We start from the raw sequence: 18,014 nt of genomic DNA, 5'->3' as shown, positions 1-18,014 counted from the left end.
TCAATAAACATAATCCAGCATATAAACAGAACCAAAGACAAAAACCACATGATTATCTCAATAGATGCAGAAAGGCCTTCAACAAAATTCAACAGCCCTTCATGCTAAAAACTCTCAATAAACTACGTATTGATGGAAAGTATATCAAAATACTAAGAGCTATTTATGACAAACCCACAGCCAATATCATACTGAATGGGCAAAAACTGGAAGCATTCCGTTTGAAAACTGGCACAAGACAGGGATGCCCTCTCTCACCACTCCTATTCAACATAGTGTCGGCAGTTCTGGACAGGGCAATCAGGCAGGAGAAAGAAATAAAAGGTATTCAATTATGAAAAGAGGAAGTCAAATTGTCCCTGTTTGCAGATGACATGATTTTACACCTAGAAAACCCCATTGTCTCAGCCCAAAATCTCCTTAAGCTGATAAGCAACTTCAGCAAAGACTCAGGATACAAAATCCATGTGCAAAAATCACAAGCATTCTTATACGCAAATAACAGACAAACAGAGAGCCAAATCATGAGTGACCTCCCATTCACAATTGCTTCAAAGAGAATAAAATACCTAGGAATCCAACTTTCAATGGATGTGAAGGACCTCTTCAAGGACAACTACAAACCACTGCTCAAGGAAATAAAGGAGGATACAAACAAATGGAAGAACTTTCCATGTTCATGGGTAGGAAGAATCAATATAGTGAAAATGGCCATACTGCCAAAGGTAATTTATAGATTCAATGCCATCCTCACCAAGCTACCAATGACTTTCTTCACAGAATTGGAAAAACTACTTTAAAGTTCATATGGAACCAAAAAAGAGCCTGAATTGCCAAGTCAATCCTAAGCCAAAAGAACAAAGCTGGAGACATCCCACTACCTGACTTCAAACTATACTACAAGGCTACAGTAACCAAAACAGCATGGTACTGGTAACAAAATAGAGATATAGACCAATGGAACAGAACACAGCCCTCAGAAATAATGCCACACATCTACAACCATCTGATCTTTGACAAACCTCACAAAAACAAGAAATGGGGAAAGGATTCCCTATTTAATAAATAGTACTGGGAAAACTGGCTAGCCATATGTATAAAGCTGAAAGTGGATCCCTTCCTTACACCTTACACAAAAATTAATTGAAGATGGATTAAAGACTTAAATGTTAGACCTAAAGCCATAAAAACCCTAGAAGAAAACCTAGGCAATATCATTCAGGACATAGACATGGGCAAGGGCTTCATGACTAAAACACCAAGAGCAATGGCAACAAAAGCCAAAACTGACAAATGGGATCTAATTAAACTAAGGAGCTTCAGCACAGCAAAAGAAACCACCATCAGAGTGAACAGGCAACCTACAGAATGAGAGAAAATTTTTGCAATCTACTCATCTGACAAAGGGCTAATATCCAGAATCTACAAATAATTAAAACAAATTTACAAGAAGTAATCAAACAACCCCATCAAAAAGTGGGTGAAGGATATAATCAGACACTTCTCAAAAGAAGACATTTATGCAGGCAACAGACACATGAAAAAATGCTCATCATCACTGATCTTCAGAGAAATGCAAATCAAAACAACAATGAGATACCATCTCACACCAGTTAGAATGGCAATTATTAAAAAGTCAGGAAACAACAGGTGTTGGAGAGGATATGGAGAAATAGGAACACTTTTACACTGTTGGTGGGACTGTAAACTAGTTCAACCCTTGTGGAAGACAGTGTGGCGATTCCTCAGGGATCTAGAACTAGAAATACCATTTCATCCAGACATCCCATTACTGGGTATATACCCAAAGGAATATAAATCATGCTGCCATAAGGACACATGCACACGTATGTTTATTGTGACACTACTCACAATAGCAAAGACTTGGAATCAACCCAAATGTCCAACAATGATAGAGTGGATTAAGAAAATGTGTCATATATACACCGTGGAATACTATGCAGCCATAAAAAAGGATGAGTTCATGTCCTTTGTAGGGACATGGGTGAAGCTGAAAACCATCATTCTCAGGAAACTATCACAAAGATGAAAAACCAAACGCCTCATGTTCTCACTCGTAGGTGGGAATTGAACAATGAGAACACTTGGACACAGGAAGGGGAACATCACACACCAGGGACTGTTGTGGGGTGGGGGGAGGGGGGATTGATAGCATTAGAAGATATACCTAATGTGGATGAGGAGTTAATGGGTGCAACACACCAACATGGCACTTGTATACATATGTAACAAACCTACACATTGTGCACATGTACCCTAGAACTTAAACTATAATAAAAATATATATAGATATAAAAAAGTCCAAAAGTAACACATGCATGTGAGGTTGTGCAGAAAGAGGAATGCTTATACAGTGCTGGTGAAAGTGCAAATTAGTTCAGCCAATGTGGAAAGCAGTGTTGTGTTTCCTCAAACAACTTAAAACCAAATTACCATTGAACCCAGCAACTCCATCGTTGGGTATGTACTGAAAAAAAAATATAAATCTCTCTAACATAAAGGCACACTTATTTATTGCAGCACTATTCACAATAGCAAAGACATAGAATCAACCTAAATTCTCATTAATAGTAGACAGTATAAAAATTATGGTACATATATATCATGGAATACTATGCAGCCACAAAACAGAATGAGATCCAGATATGAAAAAGACACTTGCGTATGTATGTTTATAGCAGCACAATTCAAATTGCAAAATATGGAACCAGCCCAAATGTCCATCAACCAACGAGTGGATAAAGAAACTGTGGCATATATACACAATGGAATACTACTCAGCCATAAAAAGGAATGAAATAATGGCATTTGCAGCAACCTGAATGGAGTTGGAGACCATTATTCTAAGTGAAGTAATTCGGGAATGGAAAATCAAACATTGTATATTCTCACCTGTAAATGGGAGTTAAGCTATGTGGACACAAAGGCATAAGAATGGTACAATGGACTTTGGAAACTTGAGGGGAGAAGCGGGGAAGGGGGATGAAGGATAAAATTCTACACATTGGGTACAGTGTACACTGCTTGGGTGATGGGTGCAACAAAATCTCTGAAATCACCACTAAAGAACTCATCAATGTAACCAAATACCACTTGTTCCCCCGAAACTATTGAAACAACAATAAATAAATAGATTAATTAAAATTAAAAATTAATAAAAAGAATGAGATCTTGTTCTTTGTTGCAGCATGGATGGAGGTGGAGGCCATTATCCTAAGCAAACTAATGCAGAAACAGAAAACCAAGTACCGCAAGTTGTCACTTATAACTGAGAGCTAAACAATGAGAAATCGTGGACACAAAGAGGGGAACAACGACACCAGAGCCTACTTGAGGGTGGAGAGTGGGAGGGGGGAAAGGAGCAGGAAAAATACCTATTGAGTACCATGCTTATCACCTGGGTGATGGAATAATTTACACACCAAACCCCCGTGACCTACGATTTACCACCTATATAACAAACCCGCACATGTACACCTGAACCTAAAATTAGAGGTTATATATATGATATATAGAATATATATCATGTATATTAATATATAATATACATTTATATAATATATATTTTATAATATAAATATATATATAAATATAATATAAAATATATATAATATAATGTATTATATATCATATATATGATATATATAACATGATATATATCATATATTATATGATATATATGACATATATATTATATATAGAGAGAGAGTCTGTTGATTGTTTCCCTGGCAAAGACATCAATTTAAAAACTATCTACACTGAAAAAAACACCTCCATAAGAACCAAAAATCAGGTGAGCACTGGTTTGAACTTCATATCACTGAAAGAGGCACTGAAGAGATAGGAAAAAAAATCTTAAATTGCCAATGCTACCCCTGCCCCATCTCTGGCAGCTGTAGCATATTGTGGAGAGTGTCTCTGGGCTCCAGGGGAGAGGGAACACAGCAATTGTTAGGCATTGAACTCAGGACTGTCCTGTTAGTGATGAAACAAAATCTGGACAAAACTCAGCTAGCACCCATCCGTGAATGGTGGATTTAAACCAGCCCTAGCCAGAGGGTAATTGCCAATTCCAGTGGTCCAATCTTGAGTTCCCACAAACCTCATTACCAAGAGCTAGAGTTCCCTGTGTCTCCAGGTACATTTGAAAGGCAGCCTAGGCCATAAGAACTGCAACTCTTAGTAGAGTGTTAGCGCTAAACTAGGCCCAGAGATAGTAGACTTGGTGGTTGTCGTGGTCGGGGGGTGAGGTATGTGACCTATGGAGACACCAACAGGGGCAGCCAGCCAAAGAACTGCTGGATAATGCCAACCAAGAAAGTGCTGGCATTACCACTCCCCTAAACTCAGGCTGCACAGCTTATGGCTCCAAAAGAGACCCCTTCCTTCCACTTGAGGAGGTGGAAGAAAAGAGTGGGAAGGACTTTGTCTTGCATCTTGGATACCAGCTCAGCCACAGCAGAATAAGACATTGGTCAGAGCCAGGAGGCCCCTGTTCCAGGAACTAGCTCTAAGATGACAATTCTAGACATACCCTGGGTCAGAAGGGAACCCTCTGCCTTAAAGGAAAGGACTCAGTCCTGGCAGTATTTATTACCTGCTAACTGGAGAGCCCTTGGGCCATGAATAACCATCAGTGATACACAGGTACTATGTTGATGGCCTTGGGTGAGACTCTGACATTTGCTAGCTTCAGGTGAGACTCAGCACATTTCCACCACGTTACCAGATATAGTGGCTATGAAGCAAAACTCTTTCTGCTTGAGAAAAGGAGAGGGAAGAGTAAACGTGACTTTCTCTTGCACCTTAGGTGTCAACATGGCCACAGTGGGGTAGAGCACCATGTGGGCTCTTGGGGCCCCTGATTCTAGGACTTGACTTTTGGATGGCATTCTTGGACATTTCCTGGGCTAGAGGGAAGCCAACTGCTCTGAAGGGTGAGTCTCAGGCCAGGCAGCATTCACCACAAGCTGATTTAAGAGCCCTTGGGCACTAAAAAAAATATTAGTGGTAGTTTTGCAGTACGACTTGTGTCCTGGGGTGGTGGTGGCTACAGGGTGAAGCTCCTCTGCCTTTGGAAAGTGGAGGGAAGAGTAGGAAAAACTGTGACTTGTGGTTTGAGTGTCAACTCAGCTGAAATACAATAGAACACCAGGTAGACTTCTAAGAATTTTAACTCTAGTCCCCGACTCCTGGATGGCACCTCTGGACCCACCAAAGGCATGGGGCACCTTGCCACCCTTAAGAAACAAAAGAGGTCTGGCTGGCTTTGCCACTTGCTGATTGTAGTGTCCCAGTGCCTTGAGTGAACACAGGCAGTAGCCAAGGAGTTTTTACACCAAGCCTTGAGAGAAACCCAGTGCTGTACTGGCTTCAGGTCTGAACCAGCACAGTCATAGTGGTGGCGGCCACAGAGGTGCTTGTGCCACTTCAACCCCAGCTTTAGATGGCTCAGAACAGAGAGAGAGAAAGACTCTGTTTGGGGAAAAAAACAAGTGAAGAGAATCAGAATCTTTGGCTGGTAATCCAGATAATTCTTCTGGATCTTGTCAAACACCATCAAGGAGGTATCTCTACAAGTCTGCAAAACCAGAGCATTACTGGGTTTAGGGGTGCCCTATAAAGAAGAAACAGCTTAGAACACAACACCCAAGCAAACCCTTTCAAATATCTGTAAAGTCTTCCCAGGGACAGGTACAAATAAGCCCAGGCAGTGATGACTACAATAAATATCTAACTCCTCAATGTCAAGTCACTGAAAAACATCTACTAGCATTGACACCATCTAGGAAAATATGACCTTACCAAATTAACTAAGTAAGACACAAGGGAAGGGACCTTTCAGACAGATAATTTAAAGTAGCCAAGTTGAGGAAACTCAAAGAAATTCAACATAACACAAAGGAGGATTTCAGAATTATATCAGATAAATCTAACAAAGAAATTGAAATAATTTCAAAGAATCAAGCGAAATTTTAGAGCTGAAAAATGCCACTGACATACTGAAGAATGCATCAGAGTTATTTAATAGCAGAATTGATCAAGAAGAAGAAGAAAAAAATAGTGAGCTTGAAGATGGTTACTCAAAGCTCTAGTAACAGAACTTCCCAAGCCCAGAGAAATATATCACTATCCAAGAAAAAGAACGTAATAGAACACAAACCAGATTTAACCCCGAAAAGGACTTTCTCAAGGAATCTAATAAACTCTCAAAGGCCAAGGATAAGGAAAAAATCCTAAAATCAGCAAGAGAAAAGAGATAAACAAAGAACACACAATAGACGTCCAATGTGTCTGGCAGCAGACTTTTCAGTGGAATCTTTACAGGCCAGGATAAAATGGCATGACATATTTAAAGTGTTGAAGAAAAAAATAATATCTTAGGATAGTATATCTGACAATAATGTCCTTAAATCATGAAGGAGAAATAAAGACTTTCCCTAACAAACAAAAGTGGAGGGATTTCTTCAACACCATACCTGTCTTGAAATAAATGCTAAGGAAATTATTCAATCAGAAAGGAAAAGACATTAATAAACAATCAGAAATTATCCGAGGGTAAAAAACTCACTGGTAATAGTAAGTACACAGGGGGACATTTCGAGGCCCTGTGGGAGGGAAGTGAGCAACATTTGAGGCAGAGGAGAGAGAAAGGTGAAATGCGCAGGTAACATCTAAAGGAACTGGTTTAAATCCTAATGCCAAATTATGGCAAAGAGTTGCTTCTAGAAATACTGATGCCACCCAAGTAACTAATGAAACTGAAAGATCTTGGCATGAAACAGCAGCTACATCAGGTGCTCATTCTGAGTGTAATGCAGAGCTCTCAGGAGACATGTGTAAAGAATATAAAGTAATATATTCTTTTTTTTATTATTATTATTATACTTCAGGTTTTATGGTACATGTGCGCAATGTGCAGGTTAGTTACATATGTATACATGTGCCATGCTGGTGCGCTGCACCCACTAACTCGTCATCTAGCATTAGGTATATCTCCCAATGCTATACGTCCACCCTACCCCCACCCCACAACAGTCCCCAAAGTGTGATGATCGCCTTCCTGTGTCCATGTGTTCTCATTGTTCAATTCCCACCTATGAGTGAGAATATGCGGTGTTTGGTTTTTTGTTCTTCTGATAGTTTACTGAGAATGATGATTTCCAATTTCATCCATGTCCCCACAAAGGACATGAACTCATCCTTTTTTATGGCTGCATAGCATTCCATGGTGTATATGTGCCACATTTTCTTAATCCAGTCTATCATTGTTGGACATTTGGGTTGGTTCCAAGTCTTTGCTATTGTGAATAGTGCCGCAATAAACATACGTGTGCATGTGTCTTTATAGCAGCATGATTTATAATCCTTTGGGTATATACCCAGTAATGGGATTGCTGGGTCAAATGGAATTTCTAGTTCTAGATCCCTGAGGAATCACCACACTGACTTCCACAAGTGTTGAACTAGTTTACATTCCCACCAAAAGTGTAAAAGTGTTCCTATTTCTCCACATCCTCTCCAGCACCTGTTGTTTCCTGACTTTTTAATGATTGCCATTCCAACTGGTGTGAGATGGTATCTCACTGTGGTTTTGATTTGCATTTCTCTGATGGCCAGTGCTGGTGAGCATTTTTTCATGTGTTTTTTGGCTGCATAAATGTCTTCTTTTGAGAAGTGTCTGTTCATGTCCTTCACCCACTTTTTGATGGGGTTGTTTGCTTTTTTCTTGTAAATTTGTTGGAGTTCATTGTGGATTCTGGGTATTAGCCCTTTGTCAGATGAGTAGGTTGTGAAAATTTTCTCCCATTTTGTAGGTTGCCTGTTCACTCTGATGGTAGTTTCTTTTGCTGTGCAGAAGCTCTTTAGTTTAATTAGATCCCATTTGTCAATTTTGGCTTTTGTTGCCATTGCTTTTGGTGTTTCAGACATGAAGTCCTTGCACATGCCTATGTCCTGAATGGTAATGCCTAGGTTTTCTTCTAGGGTTTTTATGGTTTTAGGTCTAATGTTTAAGTCTTTAATCCATCTTGAATTGATTTTTGTATAAGGTGTAAGGAAGGGATCCAGTTTCAGCTTTCTAAATATGGCTAGCCAGTTTTCCCAGCAGCATTTAATAAATAGGGAATCCTTTCCTCATTGCTTGTTTTTCTCAGGTTTGGCAAAGATCAGATAGCTGTAGATATGCGGCGTTATTTCTGAGGGCTCTGTTCTGTTCCATTGATCTACATCTCTGTTTTGGTATCAGTACCATGCTGTTTTGGTTACTGTAGCCTTGTAGTATAGTTTGAAGTCAGGTAGCGTGATGCCTCCAGCTTTGTTCTTTTGGCTTAGGATTGACTTGGCGATGCGGGCTCTTTTTTGGTTCCATATGAACTTTAAAGCAGTTTTTTCCAATCTGTGAAGAAAGTCATTGGTAGCTTGATGAGGATGGCATTAAATCTGTAAATTACCTTGGGAAGGATGGCCATTTTCACGATATTGATTCTTCCTACCCATGAGTATGGAATGTTCTTCCATTTGTTTGTATCCTCTTTTATTTCCTTGAGCAGTGGTTGGTTGTTCTCCTTGAAGAGGTCTTTCACATCCCTTGTAAGTTGGATTCCTAAGTATTTTATTCTCTTTGAAGCAATTGTGAATAGGAGTTCACTCATGATTTGGCTCTCCATTTGTCTGTTGTTTGTGTATAAGAATGCTTGTGATTTTTGTACATTGATTTTGTACCCTGAGACTTTGCTGAGGTTGCTTATCAGCTTAAGGAGATTTTGGGCTGAGACAATGGGGTTTTCTAGATATACTATCATGTCATCTGCAAACAGGGACAATTTGACTTCCTGTTTTCCTAATTGAGTGCCCTTTATTTCCTTCTCCTGCCTAACTGCCCTGGCCAGAACTTCCAACACTATGTTGAACAGAAGTGGTGAGAGAGGGCATCCCTGTCTTGAGCCAGTTTTCAAGGGAAATGCTTCCAGTTTTTGCCCATTCAGTATGATATTGGCTGTGGGTTTTTCATATATAGCTTTTATTATTTTGAGATACATCCCATCAATACCTAATTTATTGAGAGTTTTTAGCATGAAGTGTTGTTGAATTTTGTCAAAGGCCTTTTCTGCATCTATTGAGATAATCATGTGGTTTTTGTCTTTGGTTCTGTTTATATGCTGGATTACATTTATTGATTTGCGTATATTGAACCAGACTTGCATCCCAGGGATGAAGCCCACTTGATCATGGTGGATAAGCTTTTTGATGTGCTGCTGGATTCGGTTTGCCAGTATTTTATTGAGGATTTTTGCACCAATGTTCATCAAGGATATTGGTCTAAAATTCTCTTTTTTTGTTGTGTCTCTGCCCGGCTTTGGTATCAGGATGATGCTGGCCTCATAAAATGAGTTAGGGAGGATTCCCTCTTTTTCTATTGATTGGAATAGTTTGAGAAGGAATGGTACCAGTTCCTCCTTGTACCTCTGGTAGAATTCGGCTGTGAATCCATCTGGTCCTGGACTTTTTTTGGTTGGTAAGCTATTGATTATTGCCACAATTTCAGCTCCTGTTATTGGTCTATTCAGAGATTCAATTTCTTCCTGGTTTAGTCTTGGGAAGGTGTATTTGTTGAGAAATTTATCCATTTCTTCTGGATCTTCTAGCTTATTTGCATAGAGGTGTTTTTAGTATTCTCTGATGGTAGTTTGTATTTCTGTGGGATCAGTGGTGATATCCTCTGTATCATTTTTTATTGCATCTATTTGACTCTTCTCTCTTTTTTTCTTTATTAATCTTGCTAGCGGTCTATCAATTTTGTTGATCCTTTAAAAAAACCAGCTCCTGGATTCATTAATTTTTTGAAGGGTTTTTTGTGTCTCTATTTCCTTCAGTTCTGCTCTGATTTTAGTTATTTCTTGCCTTCTGCTAGCTTTTCAATGTATTTCTTCTTGCTTTTCTAGTTCTTTTAATTGTGATGTTAGGGTGTCAATTTTGGATCTTTCCTGCTTTCTCTTGTGGGCATTTAGTGCTATAAATTTCCCTCTACACACTGCTTTGAATGCATCCCAGAGATTCTGGTACATTGTGTCTTGGTTCTCATTGGTTTCAAAGAACATCTTTATTTCTGCCTTCATTTCGTTATGTACCCAGTAGTCATTCAGGAGCAGGTTGTTCAGTTTCCATGTAGTTGAGCGGTTTTGAGTGAGATTCTTAATCCTGAGTTCTGCCTTGATTGCACTGTGATCTGAGAGATAGTTTGTTATAATTTCTGTTCTTTTACATTTACTGAGGAGAGCTTTACTTCCAAGTATGTGGTCAGTTTTGGAATAGGTGTTGTGTGGTGCTGAAAAAAATGTATATTCTGTTGATTTGGGGTGGAGAGTTCTGTAGATGTCTATTAGGTCTGCTTGGTGCAGAGCTGAGTTCAATTCCTGGGTATCCTTGTTGACTTTCTGTCTCTTTGATCTGTCTAATGTTGAAGTGGGGTGTTAAAGTCTCCCATTATTAATGTGTGGGAGTCTAAGTCTCTTTGTAGGTCACTCAGTACTTGCTTTATGAATCTGGGTGCTCCTGTATTGGGTGCATATATATTTAGGATAGTTAGCTCTTCTTGTTGAATTAATCCCTTTACCATTATGTAATGGCCGTCTTTGTCTCTTTTGATCTTTGTTGGTTTAAAGTCTGTTTTATCAGAGACTAGGATTGCAACCCCTGCCTTTTTTTGTTTTCCATTCGTTTGGTAGATCTTCCTCCATCCTTTTATTTTGAGCCTATGTGTGTCTCTGCACATGAGATGGGTTTCGTGAATACAGCACACTGATGGGTCTTGAGTCTTTATCCAGTTTGCCAGTCTGTGTCTTTTAATTGGAGCATTTAGTCCATTTACATTTAATGTTAATATTGTTATGTGTGAATTTGATCCTGTCATTATGATGTTAGCTGGTTATTTTGCTTGTTAGTTGATGCAGTCTCTTCCTAGTCTTGATGGTCTTTACATTTTGGCATGATTTTGCAGTGGCTGGTACTGGTTGTGCCTTTCCATGTTTAGTGCTTCCTTCAGGAGCTCTTTTAGGGCAGGCCTGGTGGTGACAAAGTCTCTCAACATTTGCTTGTCTGTAAAGTATTTTATTTCTCCTTCACTTATGAAGTTTAGTTTGGCTGGATATGAAATTCTGGGTTGAAAATTCTTTTCTTTAAGAATGTTGAATATTGGTCCCCACTCTCTTCTGGCTTGTAGAGTTTCTGCCGAGAGTTCCGCTGTTAGTCTGATGGGTTTCCCTTTGATGGTAACCCAACCTTTCTCTCTGGCTGCCCTTAACAGTGTTTCCTTCATTTCAACTTTGGTGAATCTGACAATTATGTGTCTTGGAGTTGCTCTTCTCGAGGAGTATTTTTGTGGCGTTCTCTGTATTTCCTGAATCTGAATGTTGGCCTGCCTTGCTAGATTGGGGAAGTTCTCCTGGATAATATCCTGCAGAGTGTTTTCCAACTTGGTTCCATTCTCCCCGTCACTTTCAGGTACACCAATCAGACGTAGATTTGGTCTTTTCACATAGTCCCACATTTCTTGGAGGCTTTGCTCGTTTCTTTTTATTCTTTTTTCTCTAAACTTCCCTTCTCACTTCATTTCATTCATTTCATCTTCCATCACTGATATCTTTTCTTCCATTTGATCGCATCAACTCCTGAGGCTTCTGCATTCTTCACGTAGTTCTTGAGCCTTGGTTGTCAGCTCCATCAGCTCCTTTAAGCACTTCTCTGTACTGGTTATTCTAGTTATACATTCTTCTGAATTTTTTTCAAAGTTTTCAACTTCTTTGCCTTTGGTTTGAATATCCTCCCTTAGCTCAGAGTAATTTGATCATCTGAAGCCTTCTTCTCTGAGCTCGTCAAAGTCATTCTCCGTCCAGCTTTGTTCCATTGCTGGTGAGGAACTGCGTTCCTTTGGAGGAGGAGAGGCACTCTGCTTTTTAGAGTTTCCAGTTTTTCTGCTCTGTTTTTCCCCCATCTTTGTGGTTTTATCTACTTTTGGTCTTTGATGATGGTGATGTACAGATGGGTTTTTGGTGTGGATGTCCTTTCTGTTTGTTAGTTTTCCTTCTAACAGACAGGACCCTCAGCTCCAGGTCTGTTGGAGTACCCGTCCGGCCGTGTGAGGTGTCAGTCTGCCCCTGTTGCTGGGTGCCTCCCAGTTAGGCTGCTCGAGGGTCAGGGGTCAGGGACCCACTTGAGGAGGCTGTCTGCCCGTTCTCAGATCTCCAGCTGCGTGCTGGGAGAACCACTGCTTTCCTCAAAGCTCAGATGGAAATGCAGAAATCACCCGTCTTCTGCATCCCTCAGGCTGGGAGCTATAGACCGGAGCTGTTCCTATTCCGCCATCTTGGCTCCTCCCCATAATACATTCTTTATCTTGTGAAATCACAAGAAATACTACAGGCATTGAAGAATCAACTGAAAACTAATTTCAAGACCAGAAGGTCTGAGTTACCAAATATGTGATATATTTTGAGAAAGCAATCAGCAAAGACTTAAAAGAATGTTTGAAGAAACAATTAGAATTGTGTTTTTCAAGAAAAAAAATGTTAAAGTATCTTTACTTGATATCTCCAATGGATACTGATTAGCTCATCTAAATTTAGACAGTTGCCTACTTAGAAGAAATAAAAATGTTGATCACAGACCCTGATCTAATTCTTGAAGTGTTGAGATCTTCTCCTATGGTACAAGTGGACGAGAAGGGTGAGAAAGTGAGATCAAGTCATAAGCATTCTATTGAGATTCTTAGAGAGATTTCTGGAACATCAATAGAGGAAGTAAAAGCTTTGATCAAAAGTGCAAACTGCACCAAAGTGATAATCTGTGAGTTTGCACACAATCGCAAAGGGTACATCACTTTCCAGTCAGAAACAGATGCACAACAGGCTTTTAAATGCTTAAGAGAGTAAGTTAAAACATTTCAGGGCAAGCCAGTCATTGCAAGGATAAAGGCCATCAATACATTTTACTTGCTAAGAATGATTATCAACTAATGGATTCTAGTATATATAGCCAGCCCATTCAGACTCAAGCACAGTATGCCTCACCAGTCTTTACGCAGCTTGTATATAATCCTCACCAACAGTACTCAGTCTACAGTATTGTGCCTCAGTCTTGATCTCCAAATCTTGCACTTTACTGTGAAACACCACTGGCTTCCTTTCCCAATGGTAGTTTTGCCAATGGCTTTAATTCATCAGGATCTCAAAACAAATGCTGCTGCTTTGAATTTAGTTCGACCATCCAAAAAAAAAAAAAAATGTGTGAAGCCTCATTTTAGGTTCAGAACACTAAATAGAGGGCTTTGTATTATTGGAGGGAAGATCATTGAACACATGTAGTTCAAGAAACTTTCCATACTGAACAGCATAATCCTGCATCAGGAGCAAACTTACCTTCAAAAGGAGACTTCCATTGTGCAGATAAAACAGAGCGGGACTATGGTAGGAGCAGAAAAACTCTTTTCAGAGGTCGAAGGTGATGAGAAGATGATAGTATCCCAAGACCCTATCCTTCAACAGTTGAATCAAAGGCTCCAACACCAAAGTTTGGCTTACTAGCCTCAAATTTTCCAACTTTATTAAGAATTCCAGGTGAACTCATTTTAGAGAATATGATTTCTTATGCTGTTAAAGGTGGCTACAAAGAAAAGGATAATAAAGATTTGTTTGTTGCCCAGTGCCTGCAAATGAGCAGACACAATGCACTTCTGATTAGCAAATCAACTTGAGTACCAGTCCTCCATGTGCAGCTGAGCTTCTTGCATTAACCACAGCTCAGCAAGAAAAAGATCTAAAAGACAATTCCACTGTTCAGAGGTACAGTTTCAACCAGATGGACTATACCAGTTTCTCCTCCAAGTGCTACAAAGCTATCAATGGCAAGTACTGCTTCACCATATAATAATGACATAAATGCAGCTGCAGCTGTGGATCTACAGGAACCCCTAATGTTAATTTATGCTGAAGTGTGCCAAAAGCTCCCTAAAGAGCCATCTTCAGTTTTTGTGCAGCCACTCTGGGAACGTCACTCATTTTACTATCTCCCATCAAAAATGAAGACAATGAAGCTCCTGAGAAGTCCATTGAGAAACCACATGAGCAGCCAGAAGCAAGGACTAGTAAGGAATATTCTGGCTTTGGAGGCAATACCATTCTCAGGGAGAATGTGGAAAAATCAAGGAAAAGAAATGCCAGTTTAGCCATAGAACTATACCTCAGGGAGTTACTCAATATAATGGCAAAGAGGAATATGTACCACCCAGATCACCAAAGTGGAAAACAACAAAAGCAACCCCAAAAAACTATTCAAAATTTTCTCTCTTTTCCTATTAAACTTGAGCCATGGCTATATTGAACTGTTTTGGAATGGAAGCGGTAACCAGGACGGAAACAGGAGAAAGTGCATCCTTAAATCATTATGGATTTTGGAGTTGTGAGTTATAGTGTATTAGTCCGTTCTCACATTGCTATAAAAAACTGCGTGAGACTGGGTAATTTATAAAGAAAATAGATTTACTTGACTCACAGTTCCCCAGGGCTGGGGAGGCCTCAGGAAATACAATCATGGCATAAAAAGAAGCAAATACATCATTTTTCACACAGCAGCAGGAAGAAGTGCCAAGAAAAGGGGGTAAATAACATTTAAAAAATCAGATCTCATGAGAACTCACTCACTATTAAGAGAACAGCATGAGGGTAACTGCCCCCATGATGTAATTACCTTCCACTGGGTCCCTCCCACAACATGAGGGGATTATGGGAACAACAATACAAGATGAGATTTGTGTGGGGACACAGCCAAACCAAATTATTCAACCCCTGATCTTTCCAAAATCTCACGTCCTCACATTTCAAAACATAATCATGCCTCCCCAACAGTCCTCCAAAGTGTTAGCTCATTCCAACATTAACCCAAAAGCCCAACTCCAAAGTCTCATCTGAGACAAGACAAGTCCCTTCCACCTATCAGTCTGTAAAATCAAAGTCAAGTTAGTTTCTTCACAGATCCAATGGAGGTACAGGCATTGGGTAAAAACATCCATTCCATATAGGAAAAAATGGCCAAAACCAAAGAGCTACAGGCCCCGTGCAAGTCTGAAATACAATAGGGCAGTCATTAAAACTTAAAGTTTCAAAATGATCTCCTTTTAGTCCATGTCTCACATCCAGATCAGGTTGATGCAACAGGTGGGCTCCTATGGCCTTGGGGAGCTCTACTCCTGTGGCTTTGCAAAGTACAGCTTCCCTCCCAACTGCTTTAACAGGCTGGAATTTAGTATGTGTGGCTTTTCCAGTTGCACTATGCAAGCTGGTGGTGGATCTAACATTCTGGGGTCTGGAAAACAGTGACCCTTTTCTCACAGCTCCACTAGGCTGTGCCACAGTGAGGACTCTGTGTGTAGGCTCCAATCCCACATTTTTGTTACACATAGCCCTAGCAGAGGTGCTCCATGAGGGCTCCACCCCTGTAGCAAACTTCCCCTGGACATCCAGTCATTTTTGTACATTCTCTGAAATCTAGGCAGAGGTTCCCAAACCTCAATTCTTTACTTCTGTGCACCCACGGGTTCAACACCACGTGTAAGCCACCAAGGCTTGAGACTTACACCTTCTTAAGCAATGGCCTGAGCTGTACCTTAGGCTTTTTTAACCACAGCTTGAGCTGAAGCAGCTGGAATGCAGGACACCACGTCCTGAGGCTGTATAGAGCAGGGGGCCCTGGGCCTGGCCCAAGAAACCATTTTTCCCTCCTAGGCTTCAAGGCTTGTGATGGGAGGATTTGTCATAAAGGTCTCTGACATTCCCTGTAGATATTTTCTTGGAGATTAACAATTGGCTTCTTGTTATTGATGCAAATTTCTGCAGCTAACTTGAATTTCTCCCCAGAAAATTGGTTTTTCTTTTCTATCTATCTCATCATCAGGCTGCAAATTTTCCAAACTATTAAACTCTGCTTCCTTTTGAATGCTTTGCCACTTAGAAATTTCTTCCACCAGATACACTAAATCATCTTTCTCAAGTTCAAAGTTCCACAGATCTCTAGGGCTGGGGCAAAATGCTGTCAGTCTCTACTAAAGCATCACAACAGTCACCTGTGCTCCAGTTGCCAACAAGTTACTCATCTCCATCTGAGACCATCTCAGCCAGGACTTTATTGTCCATATCACTATCAGCATTTTGGTCAAAGTCATTCAACAAGTCTCTAGGAAGTTTCAAACTTTCCCACATATTTCTATCTTCTTCTGAGCCTTCCAAACTGCTTCAACCTCTGCCTGTGACCCAGTTAAAAAGTCACTTCCACATTTTTGAGTAGCCTAACATCAGCCTCCCACTCCCTCAGTACCAATTTACTATATTAATTCATTCTCATGCTGCTATAAAGAGCTGCCCACAACTGGGTAAGTTATAAAGAAAAGAAGTTTAATTGACTCACAGTTTTGCAGGGCTGGGGAGGACTCAAGAAACTTACAATCATGGTGGAAGTGAAAGCAAACATGTCCTCCTTCACATGGTGGCAGGAAAGAGAAGTGCCAAGCAAAGGGGGAAAAGTCTCTTATAAAACTATCAGATCTCAAGAAAACTCACTCACTATCACGAGAATAGCATGAGGTAACTTCCCCCATGATTTAATTACCTTCCACCAAGTCCCTCCTATGACACGTGGAGATGATGGGAATAAAATTTAAGACAAGATTTTGGTAAGGACACAGCCAAATCATATCAGATACGATCCCAAAAATTCACCTTTAATGTGATTTTTAAAGGCTGCAGGATTCCCATCTATCTGTCTATCTATCTATCTATCTATCTATCTATCTATATCTATCCATTACTTTATCTATTTATCTACACATACATAGATAAAAAGTATAATTTTTCTATATTTTTGTTTTTAATTACTATTTGCAGAGATTATTTTCCAGGAATCAATTTTGAGGCTTTGGATTCAGCTTGGAAGAAAAAAAAATTTTACACTTTTTAGTATAAGAGATGAGGGAGTGAGAGGAAACATTTTTTGAAGTAGCATTTCTGTAAAATTAAAATTTACTTTTTAAAATCTATTTAAAGTTTGGCTTGGAAAATGCCATCTCTGACTATACGGCCTTGTACTGCAAAGAAGACCAGTGGCTGGAGTGCCTCTTGTGAGTGTGTGTGTACAAAAGCACCTGAAACCAAATCTGTTGTCGTGTTAGTAAATGTTTTGAAAACTGAATGCAATAATTGAATGGATTTTTTTGTAGTTTGAAATTTAGTCTGCCTTTTTGACATTTCTAATATTTTATTCAACAAGTTGCTAAGCTCTGATTGTACTTGAAGATATGACAACCAATCAGCTTGATACTTAAGGAAAGCAATTCAACAAGAAGAGCTAACTATCCTAAATTTATATACACCCAATACAAGAACACCCAGATTCATAAAGCAGGTTCTTAGACACCTACAAAGAGACTTTGACTCCCAAACAATAATAATGCTGGACTTTAACACCCAAACAATAATAATGGGGGACTTTAACACCCAAATGACAATACTAGACAGATCATCAAGATGGAAAATTAACAAAGATTTTCAGGACCTGAATTCAGCTCTGGATAAAGGGGACCCGATAGATATCTATAGAACTCTCCACACACCCAACTCAAAAAAAAAAAAAAAAATAGAAGAATATACACTCTTCTCATTGTCACATGACAGTTACTCTAAAATTGCTCATATAATAAGAAGAAAAACACTCCTAAATAAATGCAAAATAACTGAAATTATAACAGTCTCTCACACCCACACCACCGTGCAATCAAACTACAACACAAGACTAAAAAATTCACCCAATACTACACAACTGCATAGAAATTGAACAACGCACTCCTAAATAACTCCTGGGTAAATAAGGAAATTAAGGCAGAAATCAAGAAGTTCTCCAGAACTACTGAAAACAAAGAGACAATGTACCAGAATCTCTGGAATGCAGCT

At 39.6% G+C, this 18,014-nt stretch overlaps 1 pseudogene; it reads left to right on the top strand.

Annotated features, from left to right (window-relative positions):
- The window catches only part of LOC129024105 (la-related protein 4-like), a 35,599-nt pseudogene that overhangs the window by 11,340 nt on the left and 6,245 nt on the right, over positions 1–18,014 (top strand).

The sequence above is a fragment of the Pongo pygmaeus genome, chromosome X, assembly GCF_028885625.2.
Source record: "Pongo pygmaeus isolate AG05252 chromosome X, NHGRI_mPonPyg2-v2.0_pri, whole genome shotgun sequence".
Classification (NCBI taxonomy): domain Eukaryota; kingdom Metazoa; phylum Chordata; class Mammalia; order Primates; family Hominidae; genus Pongo; species Pongo pygmaeus.
Note: the sequence above shows the minus strand (reverse complement) of the source record. Positions and strands in the feature narration are given on the sequence as shown.